The 22,386-nt window shown below is 39.6% G+C and overlaps 2 long non-coding RNA genes across 8 annotated transcripts in view; both read right to left on the bottom strand.

Moving 5' to 3' along the window:
• The window catches only part of LOC103551414 (uncharacterized), a 327,409-nt gene that overhangs the window by 82,668 nt on the left and 222,355 nt on the right, over window positions 1-22,386 (bottom strand). For 5 of the 7 annotated variants that reach the window (XR_011529001.1, XR_011528997.1, XR_011528999.1 and 2 more), the window contains 2 exons: window positions 11,411-11,500; window positions 4,497-4,588 (listed from right to left, as the gene is read on the bottom strand). The exons of 1 other annotated variant lie outside the window; for it this stretch is intronic. This is a non-coding gene — a long non-coding RNA (uncharacterized lncRNA). The remainder of the gene's footprint in view (window positions 1-4,496; window positions 4,589-11,410; window positions 11,501-22,386) is intronic. One more of the 7 variants, XR_011529000.1, reaches the window with a different exon arrangement.
• LOC139076930 (uncharacterized) lies at window positions 17,301-21,705 on the bottom strand. The gene is made up of 3 exons (XR_011529008.1): window positions 21,514-21,705; window positions 20,634-20,779; window positions 17,301-18,905 (listed from the first exon to the last, which is right to left on the bottom strand). It is a non-coding gene; the product is annotated as an uncharacterized lncRNA (long non-coding RNA).

Raw genomic sequence — 22,386 nt, 5'->3', positions numbered from 1 at the left:
GACCAACATCTCAGCAGAGAAAATGCAGGGCAAAGGCAATTCACTGCCCTGTTGGTCTGTTGGCAAACACTAGGTTTGGAAATAGTTTTCCTTGTTTAGGAAGTAAACAGAAAGTTAACAACATGGGATTTGTGGAAAAACAAAAGTGAAAGGACAAATTTCCCTAGATACTGAAGAGAAGAATGCACCTCTGAAAACAACATACTACAGAAATAGAAAGAAAATTTTATAACACTCTTTGGTCTCCCCTTTAAATATAAGAAGACTTTTTTTTTAGCAGATGCAAAGTCGTAAGAGAAAAATCGAAGATGATTTGACTAAACGAGATGAGAAGGATGGAAGAAAGAGAAGGGGAAAAGGAAATAAGAGAAGAAAGGGAAGACAGAAAATTAAAACACAGTATCAAAGTTAGAAGGAATAAAGTTAAAAAGGCAGGAGAGAAACCAGCAATTGAAGGAAAAACATAGTGAGCTCTCCTGTGATATATTTTAAACTCCAATTTACTCCAGTTGGCTCATGTGCAGCTTTGTGAATCTTTGCAGCCTGGGAGAAAAGCTCAGCTCACAGTGCTGTCTCCTAAGTTTCCCTCTGATTCCACTCCTTTCTCAGGTCCAGGTAGTGTGTCCACCACCAAATAGTTTATTCCAGAGTTGAGCTGGCATCTCTTGTTATTTTTTGTAATAAAAGAATACACGATATTTCTGCTATTTTTATTTAGTGCTTACAAAAAGTATCTAAACCATTTGCATGAGATACTTTGCCAAGAGAAACTTTCCTCATCCATCCCCATAAAATAGAGCCACACAGAGCAGAACTTTGCCACGGATCTTAAGTAAATATTTTTGCATGGTCAAAAGTCATACTAAATGGCCTGAGTAATTTTGGTTAATTAAGAGAGACCAATAAACCACCCAGGGACAAATATTAGCTGTCACTATACCCAGAATCTGTTATCTCCTGTTAGGATCTAGAAATGATCTTTTAATTGCTATTTAAAATTTTACATATATTATTTAAATTATACATATTAAAATCATACCTTATTATATATAACATAATAATTATATTTATATTTACATTGTTTATATATACACACATACACATTTATAATGTTAAAAATGTCTAGAAAACAAACTGCAAGAACTCCAATGAAATATATCTATATGTTAACAACAATTGTCTGTTGTTGGTTAGATTTTGGAATAATTTTGTTTTCTTCTTTTCTATATTTTCCAAATATTCTATAATAGAATTTATTCTTTTAAAAATTAGGAACAATACTTTAAAATAAGAAAATATAAAACATCAATATTTATATAAAATACTTATAAACTATATATAATTATCTATTGTATGCCTCAAATATTATTTAAAAAAAAATCCACAGAACATCTTCTTCCAGCCATGATGAAATAATAGAAAATGGGCTTAACTTCCTGCTGTAAACAATGAGCAAAATATATGAAACAAGTGCTTTCATCGTGGGAAAAGAGGAAATGCAGGACTGGGATTCCTAAGAGAAGGGGAAAAAACTCGGGTGAGTTCTACATGGACACTGGCTTTCTGTGGGGGCCAGTTACCAAAACATAAATAGAGGGTGGGGGAACACAGAGAGAGCTGCGCTGGCCTCATGGAGTTGAGGAGATGGGGATCAAATCTGGAAGGCTGAGACAGCTGGAAATATTGGGACAAAGTTCCTGAAAGTAGACAGCTATGAATAAAAAGAGGTCTGTCGAGGAGCCCCACTGGGTCTTTGCTGAGTACCAGGCCTGACGTGCACAATACATTCTTACTAGGTTGGCTTTCCTGCAGATAATGACCATAAACTATGGACAAAATGCAAAAGAAATTACCTGAAAGAATTGGATAGTGCAAAACAGCAGGCAGATTCTGGAACTTGGCAGAAGAGAAGTTTCTTATACAGCTTTTAGCTTGAGAGCAAGCTACGCTTGGCACCATGTGGAGTGGCTAAAACTCAACAGAAGACACACTGTGTTTCAAGCCTGAAAAGCCAGAGTACAGCTGCTGGAAAGCGAGGGCATCCGGAAAGAGAGAGCATGAGGAAGGCAGAGCCACAGAGTCTGTGTGCGCACTCTGCCAGAGTCTGGGGGTGACCCGTGCAGCAGGAATGCATGGAGCCAACTGCAAGCCACTCAGCTAAGAATAAAAATACTGAACTGAAGGTTGAGCTGCTCCCAAAAGGCATAATTTGCAGTCTGAGTCCAACCAAGGTAATTGCCTGCAAAAACAAACAAACTGTTTTTGGACAAATATAGCGGAATCCAGAGTCTCCACACATAATATCAACAATACCAAGGATCCAATCCAAAATTACTTGATATATGGAGTGACAGAGAAATACGACTTATTCTCAAGAGAAAAGAAAATCAACAGAGACAGACCCAAAGGTGGAATTAGCAGGCAAGTACTGTGGGGCAGCTATTGTAACTATCCTTAAAAATAGGAAAAAAATGCTTGTAAAAAAAGAAATTTTAGCAAAGAAACAGAAGCTATGAAAAGGAACCCAGAGGAAAATTCTAGAAATACAATATAAAATATCGGAAATTTAAACGTTCACTGTATTGGTTTAATAGTAGAATGGAGATGAGCAAGAAGAAAACATCAGTTCACTTTAAAGTGAATTGAATAGTTACTATCTGAAGAACAGAGAGAAAAATGCTATACATGTGCATGAGTCTCAGGAACATGTCTGATGACATGGAGAGGTCTAACATCCATGTTATGGTAGTCCCAGGAGGATAGGAGAGAAAGAATCAGGCAGAAACAATATTAAAAAATAACGGCCAAATATTCTCAAATTTCATAATGATGTAAATTTACAGATTCAGAAAGATCAGTAAAACCCAAGTGACAAACACAAAGAAAACCACACCCATGCAGATCATAGTCAAACTGCTGAAAATCAAAGAGAAAGATAAAATCTTGAAAGGAGCCAGAGTATAACAACACATTCCTTGGAAAATGGGACAAGTGATCAAAGGACCATTGTCTCCTAATCAGAAAAGTAGAGGCAGAAAACAGTAGACCAACATCTGTTAAAAGGCCGAAAGAAAAAAAATCAACCTAGAATTCTACATCTAGTAAATATATCCTTTAAAAATAAAAATACTTTCAGACTAAAAATCAGAAAATTCATTATCAGCGTATGTGTATTATAAGAAATGTTAGAGGAATTTCATCAGACAAGAGGAAAGTAATACAAAATGGCAAGTGAAATCCACAAAGAAAGACAGAGTGCCAGAAATTCCACGTAAATTAATAGGAGACATTTTTTCTAATTTATAAATTTCTTTAAAAGATAATTAACTGTTTAAAGAAAATATAATCTATTGAACAAAGTAGGATAGGTAATATGCCAGTAGTGGAAATAAAATCACACATTCAATCTCAAATAGTCAATTAATGTGTAAAAAGTGAGAAAAAAGAAAAATAAATGATGAACAAATGAAGCAATTAGAATACAAATACAATATGGTAGATCTAAACCCAAATGTATCAATAATTATATTAAATGCAAATAGTCTATACATTAATTAAAAGTCATGGATCATCAGTGATTAAAAAAGCAAGATCCAATGATATGCTATCCATAATAAACTATATTAAATATTTAAAAATAGATTAATAGTAAAAGGATGGAAAAACTACATCCTGCAAGCACTAATCAAAAGAAAACTGGGATGGTTATATTAACATCAGACAAAGTAGATTTCAGAATAAGGAATATTACTAGAGATAAAGAAGTGTGTTTCATAATGATAAAGGAACCTATTCATCAAAAAAATAACAATCGTAATGTGTATGCACCTATAACAAAGCTTCAAAATACATGAGGAAAAACTTAAAGAATGAAAACAGAGAAATAGCAATATCCCAATTATAGTTAGAGGTTTCAACACTTTTTTCTCAATAATTCACAGAAGTAGATGGAAAACCAGCAAAAAGTATTGATGGCTTGAACAACATTATCAAATAACTTGATCTAATTGACATTTATAGAACATTCCATCCAATAATTACAGAATATACATTCCTTTCAATTGCACACTAAAGATTGACCAAGATAGGCTATATATGCTGCTCCATAAAAATGTCTTAACAAATTAGAGAGGATTGAAAAAAATACCTCAGATATTCTCTGACCAAAATAGAATTGAATTTAAAATTAATAACAGAAAATTATCAGGAAAATCTTCCAATATTTGGAAGTTAAACATTACAGTTCTAAATATTCCATAAATTAAAAGAGAAATCACGAAGGAAATTAGAAAATATTTTTAACTGAGTGAAAATGAAAATACAAGCTATCAAAATCAATGAGATACTGAGCCAGCCCTGATGGCCTAGTGGTTAAAGTTCAACACTCCCACTGTTTTCTTGGCACGGGTTCATCTCCCAGTCACAGAACCACACCACCTGTCTGTCAGTAGCCATGTTGTGGTGGTGGCTCACATAGAAAAACTAGAAAGACTTACTACTAGGATATGTAGCCATGTTCTGGGACTTTGTGGAGGAAAACAAAAATAGGAAGATTGGCAACAGATGTTATCTCAGGGTGAATCTTTCCCTGCAAAAAAAAATCAATGAGTTATAATTAGTTTTTTTGAGGTATATTTATTGTTTTAGATGCTTATGTTATAAAATAAATGATCTAGAATCAATAACCAGCCTTAAGAATTTATAAAATTTATTTTTTAAAAAAGAGCAAATTAATTTCAAAGTAAGTAGGAGGAAGGAATAATAAAGATAAGAGCAACAATAAATGGAATAAAAAAAGTTTTTTAAAACTGAGTTTTTGAAAAAAAATCAATAAAATTCACAAACTCTAGTTTTCAGAAAAAGAGAGAAGATACAAATTACCAATATTAGGTTGAAAGAAGTGACACCACTACAGATACTACAGACACTAAAAGGATAATGAAAGAATATTACAGACAATTCAATGCCAAAAATTCACCCACTTGGATGAAATGGAAAAATTCCCTGATAGATACAAATTAACAAAACCAAGAAGAAAAAACCAAGCGAAAGAAATTGAATTTGTAATTCAAAATCTTCCCATGGAGAAAACTGATAGGAAGATTATTATACTGGCAAATTCTACCAATTATTTAAGGAAGGAATAAAATCAATCCCATGCATACTCTTTCAGAAAATAGAGTAGAAAGGAATGCTTACTAATTTATTATCTGAACAAAGATTATAAGAAAATAAAAACTACAGAGCAATATCTTTTATGAACATAGATTCAAAAATTCTTTGAACACATTAGAATATTATACCCAGTAACTCATAAAAAGCATAATATAACATGACCAACTACAGCTTATCCTAGGAAAGCAATATGAATTTCACAATTGGAAATTAATCAATAGAAGTCACCACATAAACAGAATAAGGAGAAAATCATATAATCTTTTCAACAGATACAGGAAAAACATTTCATAAAATTCAATACCCATTCTTGGCAAAAATTTAGTAAACTAGGGATAAAATGAAAAATAGCTCCTCTTCTTTTGAAAATAAGCTGCACCAAGATTAGAGTTCCTCCTATAGCCATGGAAAGCTCATTTCCATGTCTAGGTTTTCCTTCCATCTGACAATACCACTGACAGCTGACATGGAAAATACCAAAAATAAAATATCATTTCTAGATTAATCTATTATATACCAGTAGTAACAATAAAAATGAGCAAACATTAGATTATAATGGTTGCTTATGTCCAGTAAGTTCCATCTGAAATTCCTTATTACCTCTCAGCTTCTAGATTCTCTGACCCATTCTATCCAGAATTAAAGAATCATTCGGGCTTTGTTTTCTATCTCAGAAGTCTGGTCCAGATACATTGTTACTCAAATCAATAGTCCTAGGAATTAACCTTAATTCCTACAAATTGTCCTCTGATTATCTAAATGCTTTCGTGCTTGATATATTCAGAGTTCTGCTCTTGATTTGAATGCTCTCTCTTCCTTTTTCTATATACAGCAGTTCACAAACTTTTTCTGTAAAAGTCCAGGTAGTAAATATTTTAGGTTTTGCAAGCCACAGGGTCTATGTTGCAAATACTCAACTCTGCTGTTTTATTGTGAAAACGATCATATACAATACAGAAGCAAATGAGCGTGGCTGTGTTCCAGTAAAACTTTATTTACAAAAACAAGCAGTGACCCAGATTTGGCCCATGGGCCATAGTTTCCTGACCTTGCTTGGAAGATCTTTCCCCTAATTCAAAAGATTGCTCAAAAGGCATTTTACAGTTAGCACTTGGAGGAACAAACCACCTTGTTTACTCTAATATTTGCAGTCATTCTAGAAGAATAAATGAACAAGAAATTTAAAAGAAAGTATTTGGGGGAACTCCTAAGAAACATTATCTGTATATTTGTCATCTCTCTGCTATGAGAGTTAAATTACTAAGAAGCAGAACCACAAGTCTCCCATTTCTCTGCACACAAAAGATGTGCAAAAGCAGATCATGATCATAGTAATCAAGACGACATTAACATAAATTTTTAAAGACATATCCAATCAGTGCTTGTGATGAAAAAGTCTCAGCAAAGAGGGGGGCATCCGCTTTCAACCTTTGCTTGATCCATTTGTGGAGTGATCAGGTAGTTTGCAGCACAGCCAAAGGAAGAATAGACATGCACACAGTGTTAATCCTTTCTTTGGTTCCTAAGACCGGTTGAATGGATACAATAGAAAATAGTAAGTAAAATCTAACATACAGTCTGTGCATGGGGCTGTGTTTGGTACAGATAGACATTTATAGCAATTACTTGGGCTACTCAGTTAGAATTGCAATAAAGAATTAGTCCAAGAACAAATACCAGCATTAAGGCTTCTCACAAGTGCTTTTAATTAAGAGTTTGTTTTAAAATGTTAGCTAAATATGCCACAGCATTCCATTCTCCCTAATAAGCCATTGACAAGCTCTCTTGATCGAGGTCTAGTGTATCTTCAGCAGCAAAATAAATCTCATTTCAATCACCAGAGGGATCATATTATTATAGTTCCCTAGATATTACATTTAGCATACAGAAAGGTCACACATCTCTGCCTGCTGCAGAGCCCTGGCTCGCATGTGGTTTGCTGGATATGCCTAAGAGACTTGTGGCTCAGTCTGGCTTATTGTGAAGGTCATGAGAATTGAACCCTACTCCTCCATTCCCATACTACAGCCTCCACTCAGTGTAGGTCATTGCCCTCCCCTCTGACCATGTTTGTGTTAAGGAAGTAGGTAAGCCCTCAAAATAACAGACAGGCAGAAACCTGTATTTCCAGTGCCTCTGCTCTTCAACCTAACTCTGTTTTGGTTAACATTTAATTGGTATTTTGGGATATATGCTTAAAACCAGTGGAGTCCATCGCTGTATTCTCAGCGCCTAGCACTATGCCTATCATGTGTCTATTTAATAAGTAAATCGGTAATCTTAAAATGACAGATTACAAGTTCTTTACAAGGATTTGCATTCCATCTTTCAATTGTACTCTATTTTACCATCGATCACAACCAGATCACTTTGAAAAATTGAAGCTAATTTTCCACACTTTCTTTGTTTTTTGATCAACCAATACTGTATGACTAGGGTAGAATTATTAATAAAAGGATAATTAATTATTAATAAAATACAAAAATTCTAACAAGGAAAAGAAAGTCCAGAAGGGAGAATATGCTTCCCATTTTAGTCTTCAACCTCCTATAATACATTTATTTCATTCATGAAAATTCCCTTCTCTTGTCTTTATAAAACCTAGGCAATCAAGGGGCATTTCCCCTAGCTTATTAAACAGAATACTTCCAGACTTGCCTGTGTTATGTGTGAGTATATTTTTCTTTGCCAGTCCACCTAAATTTGAGTGCAGGCATGGTGTCCCTGGAGGAAAAACATAGCAGAGTAAGGAGTCATTCTTAAGCCAGGTCCCCTGTGAATTTACTGTTTTCCATATTTAGAATTAACATCTGGAGGAGTCAGCCTTCCACATACCATGCCAACCGCACCAGTGATTCAGGTAAAGGGAGACGCCACGTAGCTCAGGCCCTAGTCCTGACAACACGAACACCAGTCTCACGGAATGCTATGGGGGACTACGTATCTTTCAGTATTCCATCCCCTTCTATGTGAGAGACATCCACCGCATGGCTTGTCCAGACCACTCTGCCTCCACTCTCCCAAGGTCGCCCTTATATCCCTCTCTCCTGGGTAGTGTGGTTCCTGAAGGCTTATATGTTCTCACTTCAGCTGGAAAAGAATGCTGCTCAAAAGGCAAATAGAGAGTGTAGTGGAGGCAATTCTTTACATCTTTACATCCTTATAAGTACTCTCAGAGCAAGAAGACGAAGAGCAAATGTATCGAAAGAAAAGGAAAAAAGTGTGACTGAACCTATCAGTGTTGCTTATGGATGCCCACCATGTAAATTGACAAGTGCAGAGTATACACACAAAATGGAAGTGTAAACCCAGCCACTTCCCCACTTGCTCGGAATCTAGCGGAGAGGCAGAATTTACCAATCTGAAACAGCAAAAGCACAGTTAACTCTGATACTTATACTAAGTGTAACAGACGTTCAAAAAGGGGGGTAGACTGTGTTACATTGTTATATAGAATCACCTTTGATTTTTCTATCAGTGACATTCAACAGCAATCTTTGTTGGCTATCTAAGCAATTACTGGTAAATCATCTTACTTATTCAAACCGCTAGAATTGAACCCTTCTCAGCAGTCTTAAAGCTAAAACTATCACCCCAGAAACACAGCACACAGGCTGCACTGTATGGTGTATACACAAACTCCGGAGCGCGGCTGCTTGCCCTCATGTTTTGACTTTATTAGATACATGGCTTTGGGCAAGCTACTTGACCTCTTTGTACCTCATTTTCCATATTTTTAAAGGGAGGCATTTCTAGAAAGTTCCTCATAGGATTACAGTGAGGATTAAGTAAATTCACATCATTTTTGGTACAGTGCCTGCTGGTGAACATCACGTAAGTGTTCCCCATTATTTCTAGTACAGTGCCCAGTGGTGAGTATTATGTGTTTTCTGTTATTTCTACCACCACAAAGCTGACCTTTCCTAAGATGTCAATATAATTTGGGAAGAATAGACCAGCGCGGTACCTTGCAATTGAAAATCCACGATTGCTGAATAAAAGAATCAAAACCAAACGGGGTACAGATAACTTGAGTGTGCCCAGAAGGCACTGGAATATGTGATGTGGAAAACTTGGCCTGCTCTTTCCATTTCTGTGAGTGAGGAAATGGTTATCTTAGAGAGTTAAGAAGCCCTCACATCCACAGGCTGACAATTTAGGTCAAAATATTGCAACCATGTCTCAGCGTACTATTTTTACGGTGGCTGCTTTTCAAACTGAAGCCTCCGCTGGCCAGGGGAGGCCTGTGCAAGTGGCTGCTTCTTCCTCCCTGAAGGTGTCATGAGGGTGAATTTGCTCAACGCTCTGAGGTTGTCAGAGAGAACCGTCAGTGCAGCACCTCCGGAAAGCAGGAGGAAATTAGATGATACCCACGTTTCCTTAAATCACTCAGCTCTTAGTTTTGTTTTTCTTCACAGGGAATTTTGCATTCCCTTTTCCCCTGATGAAGGCGGAAAATTCACAGCTTCATCCACAGCTGAGGGAGGAGCCCATGAAACTTGGAGTAGAAGACAATAGCTCCGTGCCATACTATATTTCACATTTCTGTGATGTTTTGCAAAGTTTTTTTTCAAAAGTTATTTTTACATATATTATTTGCATTTGTCTTCACAATATCTTTATAAGGGGGAAAAACAGTTGTCTTTATCTTCACTTTTGACAGGGAAACTGTGGCTTAAAGGCATAAAATGCTTTGTCAATCACCTTTTCACATCCAAAATGGCATTAATTCCAGTTTGGCTGACCCTCAATCCCATTCTCCTTCTAATCTTCAAGACCGAATTTTTTTTTCTTTTGAGGAAGATTAACCCTGAGCTAACTACTGCCAAACCTCCTCTTTTTGCTGAGGAAGACTGGCCCTGAGCTAACATCTGTGCCCATCTTCCTCTACTTTATACGTGGGACGCCTACCACAGCATGGTCTGCCAAGCGGTGCCATGTCCACACCCGGGATCTGAACTGGTGAACCCCGGGCCACTGAAGCGGAACATGCATATATAACCGATGCGCCACTGGGCCAGCCCCCATGACTGAAAATTTGAATTTCCACAACTGCTGAAAAAAACGGCAAAGAATAGGTGTTTAAATCACTTAGAGAAATGGTCTTAACCTCACTCTCTTTGATTTAAATTTTACCCAGTTGTATCTGTATCCAAAGGGAATGAGAAAGAATTACTTACTCAGTCTTTCCCCCAAGTCCTTTGGGTCCTGTCCTATAGAGAAAGTCCCAGATTTGACCAAGGAACACACAACTTCAAATAACATCATCTGTCTCCATGAGCTTCCTTTTCACTGCTCCTTGGATCCTAGCTAGTCCTGCATAGCTGATGGATAACTGGTATCTAGTCCCTGCCTCCCATCTTCCAGAGAAGGAAAACAAAAATCCCCATAATCAAGGTACAAAGAGGAGAAAGTGTCGAGAGTTTCTCTGAACTGTAGAAAATGCTCATAGTCCACTCTCCTACTGAGGAATTCATTCGTTCATACCTTCAACAAAATATTAACGAGCAACCTACGATGAGCCAAGCTCTGGAACAAGTGATGGAGAAACAGATTTAAAAGACAATAAAAAATAAAGTACATAAAATAAAATTGTAAGGCTGTATTATAATGCTCTATGTTAAACGCTCTGAGATGTCTATGGAAGGCTTCCTGGGAGCGACATAACATACAAGAGACCCAGATCTTGTAGCAACACTAAACATTGGAGAAAGAGGAAACATCTGTTTCCACTGAAATGCCACCAGGACTACGCAAGTTGTGGGAGACAAGGTGGAAACCAGGGGCTGGGAAGGATTGGTGCTCCTCCTCCCCCATCAAAGGTGTTGTTATGTAGATGAAATCAGCATTGACCACTTTGAAGGGAAAGAAGTACACAGGTAACCTGGAGGTAAATGGATGGGGGCTTCCATCCATCTCCACCTGGGCATTGTGGGAGGCAGGGGGAGGGGAGTCTGCACACCCCCTGCACTATTTCCTTCGGCCCCACAAATGTTTCCGATTCCTTGGAGAGGTCAGGCAGAAATCTGTAACCCTGGGTGATAAGAAAAAGTATACAAACAAAAACACAAGAGAGGTGAGGCCTGGTCAAGGGCAGCAGAGAGAAGATAGATACAAACAGAAAGGAAGAAGGGCAGAGCATTCTGTTTGTCTGTTGTTCCCTGAGCAGAGATTGTAAGCCATTTAGGAAGCAAGAGTGAATTTTAGAAACTCGGTAAAGGTAAACAAGGGTTACCTGTTTTCCTGTTGACAGGATTTTGTCTTTCTTTTGTTCTTTACTTTTTTAATTTTTGAAGCATTCTGACATCCTCCCAGAACAGGATTTCTAACAGAAATAACAACAACAACAACAAAAACAAATACATATCTCTTAGTCTAACAGTCTAATTCAGTTCTGATATACCCAATCACAATAATAAACAAAAAGCAATAAAATAAGCAAATAAATGAATAAATAAGTAAATGGCTTCAGTAGTTTTAACATTATAAACAGGACACTGTGACAAGACTGTGTCTGGAGTTGACAGGATTGAAGAGAGGAAGACAGGGAACAGTAAAGGAATGAGTCTGTTAGCGCCACAGTGCGTGTGGAAGGGACATTCCAAGTATGTCTCACCTCCAAGCGAGGCAGGGCTGCTCAGAAGCCTAGGGATGTCAGCATGGAGAGACGGCCAAGAGGTATAGCTTTCTGAGGAGTAGTTAATCTTTAATCAGAATATCTGGGCAACAAGGTGAGGCTGGGGGTGATGGCGCTCAGTCATCTATGTTAGTCGCATTTTTAATGTTGAGTAATTTGAAAAATAAAGGCCATCAACTATTTTTAGCATGACATGTCTGAGATGACTGATCAGAGGCCTCTAGTGTAGGATGATTATGTTAAATGTGGTTTAGAAGCTGAGCAGAGCCTGAGCTGCTGGAGGGGGTGGTAAACATGCCCGCCCACCCACCCGTGCCGTGCCCGTGTGACCCAGTGTGTTTTACTTGGGGTTGAAGTGCTGTCCACTCTGATTGATCAGACTTTCATTTTGATGGATGTGCCTCTGCTATGGTGATTGTTAAATATCAAATAACATCCCTAGCATCACCTCCATACCAGAAATGTGGTCTAATAATGGGAAAAGCAGCCTTGGTCAAGCGGTATTGTTTGCTTCCAGCTGAACATTGCAAAGAGCTGCTGAGGTGCTGTCTCCCCAAGCAGTGGGACCTGCCAGCAAGGCGGATCTCCCAGGAAGTGTTTATACTACAGCAACAACCAGGTGAAGCCAATATATTCTACTGCAACCATCAAGGAGACCGGCCTTGAGGAACCAGGACTGCACATCAGCCCGTAAGAATCCTTGGGAACCTAACCCTCCTGACCCACTCACACGAGGCTCCCTGTCCCAGACCCGGGGAGAAGGTGTGAGGAAGCCTCCTGGGACCTTCCCAAGTTCAATAATGCCGAAGAGATCTGTAATCCAACCAAGAAGACATCTCCACGTACTTATGGACTCTTTCCAGCCTCCTCTGCTCTCCCCAGTGCTCAGGTGACAGCGCAGTCAGCTTCAGCCCCGGCCACTGCAGTGCACAGATCCCTCGCCTCATGCGCTGCAAACACTGGAACTCTCTAACTTTCACAACCTGTTGTGTGATGTGTAAGGAATGGCAGCCAGATAGATCAATAAGTATAGTATTAAACATGCAAGATGACAGTCACTCCACTTGGGGACTGAACCGCAGGGACAAGCTTAAAACAGTGGATGTGCTCTGGAGTAAATTCTCCATCCAGAGCACAGACTGATGGCTCCACCCGGCTATGTGCTGAAATCTATAGGACCTTCGGGAATCCAGCCTCAGCAGGGGGAGAAAATGGAACTGTGGAAGGAAGTTGAGGACAGGGGCATAGAAAGTCCTACTCTTCTGTATTCAGTGAAGGGCTTTTTTGTTCCTTTTACAAGAAAGCAATTTTCTTAGCTTTCTTGGAACATGCTTTATTATTTCCTTTGTATTGAGACAGGACACAGAACGTTATGGAATATGGGCATCTATTCTGATTGAGAAAGAAAAACTGTCATGGATAAATAAGTCTGATGTTCCTTGTGTTCCTCATGGCATTTAGATTTTTTTGTTTTACCTTTATTTATGAATGATTTTGATAAACAAATGGCAAGCAATAGGATATATTGGAGTAGATGAGGAAGCCATTTGGTGTAAAACTAACTTGGCCTAACCTTGTTTTTTCCAAAAGCGCCTGCCATGGCCATTGAGCATGCATTGTATATCTGCTTTAAGCATTTGCTATGTCCCAAAGGCAAGAACAAAGGGCCTTAAAGGTGCAACTTCCCTCACAATGGCATTTCCTTAAGGATAAGCATCTCTCCCTAGGCTAGGAATTGATTGCTGTGCACACCTGTGACCACCCAGCTGGAGACAACAGACCTGCCACCCTGCTGTGTCCATTGAGACAGCAGACCTGCTACCTGCTGTGTCCATCAATCGCTGTACTGACAGAACAATCTCCTGACTATTGGAAAGGGACATTTCAATCATATGTGATCCATGCCCTTTGACTGTATATACCCACTCTGTACACCCTCACTTCTTTGGAGTGCTCCATTCCTTTGTGGAAGGACTTTCCCGGGCTATATGGTCCTCAAATCTGGCTCATAAGACTCACCCTAATTTTGATTTATAGATTGGTTATGGATTGTTTGCATCAACAATTTTCATAGCATCTACCTTCTAAGACAGCTGATCCCAGATGGCAAAAAGCCAAGCTCAGAGAGTGACAAGTTCCCAAGCAGGACAGGGGTTTGCTTTGCGTCACTTCTAGAGCAGCCTACGTGTGACAACACAACTTTGATTTCCCTTCACCTTCTTCTGTCTACAGACTGTCAAACACTAGAAAAGAAAATACCTGTGCCCTGACCAAAGAATTGTGCCTGCTCTTTCTGCTCTGGGCATTTGCTTTGGTGGAAGGGAAATCATTCACACACAACATGTGTGGACATAAATTTCAACTGCTCACCACCAGAACATGAGATCTACGTGCTCACGAGGAGCGTGAATAATAACTCTATATTTTGCAGGTGGAGATGAACTGGTGCTGTTTTACCATGGGTAGGATTTGACCCTGACAGTAAAATCTGGAGCCATAGGGTCAATTTCTCAAAATCTAGGCCAAAACAAATTTTTAAATGAATTCCACCTTCACAGAGATTTGGTTTCTTTTTTTTCCAAACATATTTCGAGTGATTGCAGAATGGTTGCCTGCTTTAGTCCATGCTGATATTTCTATGAAAATACTTTCCTTGAGCCCAAGAATAGAAGCAGAAGCAGGGAGAGGAGTTATTATTTATTAGACACTCACTCATACTGATAAATATTTGACCACAAATATCTATTGAGCATCTGTTACATGCCAGAGAAAGTACTGTGCACCGAGAACACAGAAATGTAGAGGGCAGCTAAAGCCCCTGCCCCGAGAAACACAAATTCTAAAAGCAGAACACAAAATAAATCAGTAAACACATCAATCTATGCTATAATGGTCCATAGTGTAAGTGCTAAAAGAATAATAAAGCAGAGGAAGAAGCTGAGAGGCAGGACCTCTTCATTGTGTTGTTAGAGGACGCCTTCCTGGCCTGAGTGCGTGGGAGAAGTAATTTGAACAATCAAACATTCAAATAATGATTAAGAGCATGGAGTATGATTTTATTTTATTACAGAAGATAGCAAAAATTTTAAAAATATAAAAATTTTAAAAATATAAATAAGTGTAGGTGGTCAAAAGGTACAAACTTCCAGATATAAGATAAATAAGTTCTTGGATATACTGTACAGCATAGTAACCATAGCTAACAATACTGTATTGTATATTTGAAGGTTGCAAAGAAAGTAGATCTTGAAAGTTCTTATCGCAAGAAAAAAAAATCTGTAACTGTGTGAAGTGATGGATATTAACGAAGCTTATTATGGTAAGCATTTCGCAATATATACATATATCAACACATCATGCTGTACATCTAAGACCAAAACAGTGTTAAATGTTAATTATATCTCAATGGAACTGGAAAAAATATACATAAATTCAGGACATTGTCTAAATTCACACACTTATAAACATTTTTGGAATATTTTCTTCCACACAATTCTGTGAAGTGGATAGAAGATATCAATATTATCTTCTCCCCCTTTTACAGATGATAAAACTGGTAAGTAATGAGAAATTCACACAGTTTGTAAGAGGCAGAGCCAGGATCATAAACAAGGACTTCCTGACCCCAAACACAGCACGTGCTCCAAGCACAATCCTTCTCATCTAGAACCAGAGCTGGTATTGAGCCGGTGGAGGAGCTCTTTTATTATAGACTGCAACCAAAGTGGACTACGGCCTGTGCTGTTGATGGCCCCTGATTGGAAGTCCATGCTCGTGTTTCCTGCCCATGCCCTCTTCCTCCTACAGCTGATTCCAACCAGAATGGACCCATAACCCAAAAGGGAGGAGCATCCAAAGACTTGATTCAGCTGTCCAGATGCCATTGGGTAAGAATTTGAACTAAGGGGTCAATGATCTTTAGACAATGGATCTTGTAGGTGGGCTGAATTCACGTGGAAAGAGCTCTAAGGAGCTATATGCACAAGGAGAGAGGAACAAAGAAAGCTCACTCAGAGAGAGGAAATAAAAGGAGGAGGAAAGAAAATAAAAGAGTAAACTAACACCAAAACCAAAAATGGCTGTATTTTTTTCCTGCAGAAAGTATGGAATGGCCCAAGATACTGCTTCCAATCCTCGACCAAAGCACACACCATTCGTGGAAACTACAGCACTGGTAGCTGGACTGAGAAGACGCTTCATTTTTATCTCAGTCAACACCTCTAGGGATAAAATTCCTACATTTGAATGACTGCTATTGACAAGGAGGACATTAGGAGCTGAAGAACCGTCATTACTTGTTTACCAGTAGAAATAAAAACCACAGGTCATCTAAAAATCTCTTTTTGGCTCTCTTTTTCAACTTCTCCACCTACCGTAAAGAGCAATAGCATTTCAAAACAGGAGGAGAACTTAGAGCTCATCAAATCCAAGTAATCAAGATAAGTTCAGTGCATTTAGCCACATAACATCCCTGTGAGGTTGGGAGAGGCAGAGAATCCAGATGGAGAAGCTAAGGCACCAAGAGGCTTCGTCCGGGTCACGGAGCTTATGTGTGGCAAGGAACTCCCGGCTCTGAGTTCTGTCTTTCCTTCAGCAACAGTTACACAACACTTCTCTTAAAACACTCCCTAGAGACACTTCGCCAAGCTGAAAAAGAACAAGGTCTAAGACCTTCCACTTCAGAATAATTGCAGGCCAGTGGGGCCACACAACAGAAAGATCTTGAATAAATGCAGTGAAACAAAAAGCAGCGACTAGGAGGAGGAGGCTGTTCTGGGGTGTAGTAGCTTATACAGCAGGACATGTTCCAAAAACCTCTAAGCTTGCTTCCTGGTCCTGTCCCTGTTCATTAGGATGAATTGCCCACGTCACGTAGTTTCCCCAAGCCCAACCTTCATCTGCCAGACAGAGAGAACAGTACTGATCACCAGGGTGCTATGAGGAATGCAAATGAACAAAATAAAAGGAGCATCAGAGAACTGTACAATCATGGACTGATAGAGCTGAAAAGAGTCCTTGACAGGTAATCTAGCTTTGAAATATAGAATAAGGTGAATTATACTCCTCTACCTTGGCAGCTATTACAGACTTGCATACATGTGTATTTAAATCTCCAGCACTCTGTCACACAGTCGGAAAGAATGCAGAGTGGAGAAGGAGTCATTGATCCGCTTCCACTGCTCCTCTCCACTCTGGGGCTCCTTGCTCAGTCCAAGATGAGAGGTTGATTGGGACAACAGAAGTAGCTGTGAAATAGGGTAAGATTTGTTTCTAGAAACTTTCTATGCATTCCTATCCTTCCTACCATCCCTACCCCACTGCCCAGCTGTTGTTTCCACTGTCTTTTGCCATATTCGCTCAGTGTCTTTATGCTATCCTTCATTATCCAAGGCTACACACTACTGACTTAAATGACAAGCAATGTCTTCCCCGAAGAAACCAGTTTCATTTCCCTTTAGGTTACAAAAGAAATAGCCAACACATAAACTTCATGTACTCCCCTGCAAAGCCTGCAGAGCTCTGTCATTTATTAGGTGCTAGCTTCAGCTTATAGACAGTTTTCTCATACCACAAAAATTCTTAACAGATGAAATACAGCTAGATTCCAAAAGACGACAGTGCTAGAAGAGTCAGATACACAGAAGGTCAATAAAGCTTGGTACTTAAAATCGCCAGAGACTGAGAGGGTAATGATCTATGTGGGACAAGTCTGGTGCTTAAGTAGCTGAACAGAGGCAGAATCTGACAGTGGCTTTGACCTCCCTGTTCTCTGGCCAGCTCCCAAGCCTGAGCTTTCATCAATGGAGATGTGAGCGTAAGGGAAGCTTAACTCTGGCAACCACCATGAAGTCAGAGGACAAGAGTGACCAGTAGCTATTGATCTGGCTCTGAATGGAAGAGAAATGGGGCACTAAGGGGGTGGAGGAAAGCTTGTTCCCTCCATGCCCAAAAGACAAACAGTTCTTTTCACAAAAAGTAGAATGAAGTCTAAGGCACGTATGTGATCTCAGATTGAAGAACAGCTAAGTATTTACAGATTTCTCCACTGATGCTCAGAAAGATGCCCCGTTTTTCCCCATTCAGTTGAAGTGGCATGTCTTCAACTCTCACAGTACTTGTTATGAATAAACCAGACTGGCCTTGTCAGCATCTGAAATTCTATAACAAGTATTTTTCAGGCTTGGCTGGCATTCTAAGGAGAACAGCAGAATTCTCACCACTGCAAAGTCCAAGGAAATCAGAATATGAACCCAGCACTGATGTATTTTCTTTTGACATGTACAGTTTTACTGAAACTGCTGACTTGGACATTGAAATGCAAAGATTTTTATCTGAAAATTCTATGAGGACTTATGGCTTCAGGAAAATGTATTATACCCCTATTGCTGTAATGTCATATCACCTTCTGGCTTGAAATTCACTATGTTCTTACCCCTAGAAGCCCTTTCAAAAAGGGTCAAATATGGACCCCCTCTTTCTTTATTATTCACTTTGTAATTGTGCACTGATGCCCAGTAGGAAAGATGCTGCATTTAGCACTATCGCTAGCCATATATCAATTCCCGGGTTTCTGAGACATCTGCCAAGATCTGTGTTCAGTCCATGAGCAAAAATATCATGGACTGTGGGTAGATCTCTGTTTTCTAGGAAGATACGTGAGATGGAAATTGGCATATTGCATTTGTACTTTAGAGTGTCTGGTGAAATTATTTTGGATCCTTGATGTATGGGAAAGTGGTTTGGATGGCTGGCCAGACCAGACATTGTGCCTGCTCACGCCAGGGGAGCCGAAGCAATACACTGACCCCTTCCAAACCATTGGCGGGGAGGCTGGGGAATGAGGGAAGTCTCTGGTTCTGAAGTCTGGTGATTTAAATGCTCGGCGGGGAAAGTCATTGGTCAGTTGATAGGTCAGCCATGGTCGGAAGACTTTTTCTCTTAACATAACAATTTGTCTTCAGACTTTTTAAAACCTCCAGTAGACTCCATGCTCGCCAAATATTTAGTGGTTTTGTGAAGTTTTCTGGTATTCATGTCAATTGCAGTTCTTCAGAAACCCACTTAAAATGTTGTTTCTTTTCCATATGGCATTCTGAAAGGGAACAGAGGATTACAAATTTAAGACTGTGACAAAAAAGAATGCTCTTTGAGCTATTTCCGTACTTTCTAAGCTTCTTAAATGAATATGACATATATTGTGTGAAGACTGAGTACCATGTTTATCATCAGGATTGTGATTTAAAGAAAAACATATATTCCCTTGGCAACTGGGATAACCGTGTGCATGGTATGCTGTAGGCTTTTGGTGTTTATCTTTTGTTATATTTTGAAGTTTGATTGACTGATTCCATAAACGAATCTTGAAGAAGAATAAATCATCCAAATTTCATCTCAACACTTTCAATGCATATTTGGTACAAATTGAAAGTCCGGGACTCGGAGCATTATTTGCAAAGTTGTTCTTTGTCTACCTCATTGCCCCATTACGTATGCTGATTTAGGATACCACGTCGTCTTAGATTTTCAAACTCGTGGGACTGTAACTTCACCCATTCTCATGAATATGACTCTACAGACAAGCCAAATAATGTAGCCTCTGAGAAGCCCTGGAGCCCCTGCCAAGGCCCTGACTCACTTTAGGGTGGTTCTCCGTCCGTAGATTTGCTGCTCTTTATATCCTATGATCCTCCCCTCAATCCCCAACTCTGGCTACAGCCTCTTCAGCCAAAGAATGCATTCCCAACCCAAAGGCAGCCATCCACAGACTGGGCAAGGGCAGGAGGGGGTCCAGCTGGAGAACTCTACTCAACAAAATGGTGGAATGACTGAACCCATCAGATCTCCCACTTGGAATCTGGCTGGGAGATGTGAAAAGTCACAGTCAGTAGTGGAGAAAGGCTTTGAGAGATAAACAAAGGAAGGTAGAAGGCACAAGCAGGGGGCAGAAGCCTGAAGGCAGCAAGAAATGGGTAGAGAATAAGGCAGAGGGGAAACCGAACCAAAAACATGGCGGAATATCCCTGGGGTGCCAGGCATCACCAAGGTGCAAATTATTAAGGATGCTGCTGCCTTCTGACTGGCTCCCCAATTCTCTGTCAGTTTGGCTGTGGAGTTGCTGAGATGGGTCCCTACCCTTACCCACATCTCCATTAACAGGGATATGAGAGTGGAGCTTTTTCCAGTTTCTGACAAATGATATTAGAACCTTAAGTAAATAATTCATTTAATATGAAATGAAACATCTATTTTGTAGATAGATGTTTTGATGGGTCTTATGAGGCCCACAGAGATAAAAATCCCCACTTACTGCTCTAAAGGGGTTCATTGCCTTAAAGAAGTCATCTCATTGGTGTTGATGGAGGCAGTAAAGGTTGAACAGTGGGCACTCTGGAGCCAGACTGCGGGCTTTCAAAGCCTTCCCCAATATCACTAGCTATGTGCCCCCGGCCAGTTACTTAACCTCTTGGTGCCAGGTTTCCTCATCTATAAAATGGGACAACACTCTAAACCTACCTCATAGCGTTCTGTCAGGATTATACAAGGCAAGGTCTGTAAAGGGCTCGGAACACAGTTCAGAATTACAGAGGTGCCCATGCCCTTTCCAGGTGTCTCAAGTCCTTGGGGGAAAAGGAAGGAATTGGGAGGATTAGAAGCAACTCCGTATAAACCCACTCCTCAGGGGAAGACACACTGTATGCCAAACCAGGCGGTGTGGTTGGGGAGTTACAGCTAGAGTCCAAGGCAACTATCCAGAGAACGGACACCCACTCTGTGCCCTTGATATTTGGCTCAGAAGGGCCTCCTCTCATCAGTCACTCACCTGCCAGGGAAGGGATTTGGCTCCCCTGCCTCCTCACCCTCTCTTTGTTCCTCCCTTGGCCAGACAGCTGCTGCATATGCTGCTCTTGTCTCTGCTTCACCTTTCCCCGCGTGGTCTTGTCTCTCCCCTTTTCTTCCCTCCTCATACTGTTTTACAGGAAAGAACCAGGGGCAATTTTCTTTACAACATATGTAACCACACAAAACATACACTTCCCCCTTGGCTCTGGTGTGTTCATGAGTCGATCAAGACCATCTGTGCTTGCATATCCAATATCCCTCAGTTCACCCCACCTCCTAAATGTAATCCTTTCTGTGTAATTTAACAGGGTCTTTGTGCTACAAAGCCCTTAATAATTTTTAAACAAAATTGCCTTAATACATAGCAATTGCCAAATGCAATACGGAAATATTTATTTCTCCTGCCAGCTATAGATTCCAGAGTCTGTAGCTGCTTTGCACCACTTGCAAAACTGTGTGATGCAAACCATAAAAGACACCTTTCTTAAAAGCTACTCCTTTGGGGAGTCTAGCAACACATCACATTCAATTCTACATAAAATGAATGTTGCAAATTATCAGCAAGTTAATTGCCCAAGGCAAGATCTCAAGCCAGCCCTATCATATTAATTTCCCCTTGACCCTTCTATGGCTGACATCTGACGGGCAATACTCAGTCTTTCCTGTGGCACCTGATTTTCAATTGTTGACTAGTGCTTATCATCCCTATAAAACACTCAGGAATAACCTCTACTGACAGACAGGAATCCAGCTGGAAAGTAACATCATCAGAGCATCCTGGAATATGTAATATGGGCACATAACTATAGTCATGTATAAGCACTGAAGATAAAAAATAATTTTTGTAATCCTATACTTACAAAATTATTTAAGTGTTTGTGAATTTTCCAGTGGATTTGGAAATATCTAAATAGCCATTCTTTCAGGAATTCTTGAAACCCCATGAGTTTGCCATTTGCTTCAATGAATCTTTGAAATGTTTTGAGTTCTGTTGGATCATTCAACAAATGCTGGTTGAACCCTTTGTTGTGTGTAGTCCTGTTGGGTAGATTCTGAGGAGAACACAACAAATCAGATACACATTTTGGGCCCCAAGAAGTTTACAATCTAGTAGAAGAAATAAGACATACATACATGTGGTAGGCACATTAATAGCCACTCAAAGATGTCCACTCCCTGACCTCTGGGACCCGTGAATAGGTTACCCTACACGGCGAAAGGGACTTTGCAGATGTGGTTAAGGTTAAGGACTCTGTGATAGAGGACATCATCCTGGATTCTTTGGGTGGCATCAACCCAATCACACGATTCCCTAAAATCAGAGCCAAGGAATGTGACCTCTAGAAGCTGGAAGAGGCAAGAAAATGAATTCTCCCCTCGAGTGTCCAGAAGGAATACCATCTGCCCACAGCTTGTTCTTAGTCAAGTGAGAGCCATGTCAGATTTCCGAGCTCCAGAACTGTGGGCTAGAATATTTCTGTTGTTTTAAGTCACTAAGTTTGTGGTAATTTGTTATAATAACAATAGAAAACTAATATAATACGTAATTTTAATACAAGGGACAAAAGTGCCAATTGCTATAGAAGAGATGCAAAGTGAATGGGGTCTTAGATGAAGGTTAGCATGACAAAACTGACTATCTTTATCTTCTCTCACCCTTGTCGTTCTTGACCCCAGATTTGTATTCCTTTTAGATTTGTAACAAATAACATCCATATCAAAATATCATCACA

The sequence above is a fragment of the Equus przewalskii genome, chromosome 18 (genome assembly GCF_037783145.1).
Source record: "Equus przewalskii isolate Varuska chromosome 18, EquPr2, whole genome shotgun sequence".
Lineage (NCBI taxonomy): Eukaryota > Metazoa > Chordata > Mammalia > Perissodactyla > Equidae > Equus > Equus przewalskii.
Note: the sequence above shows the minus strand (reverse complement) of the source record. Positions and strands in the feature narration are given on the sequence as shown.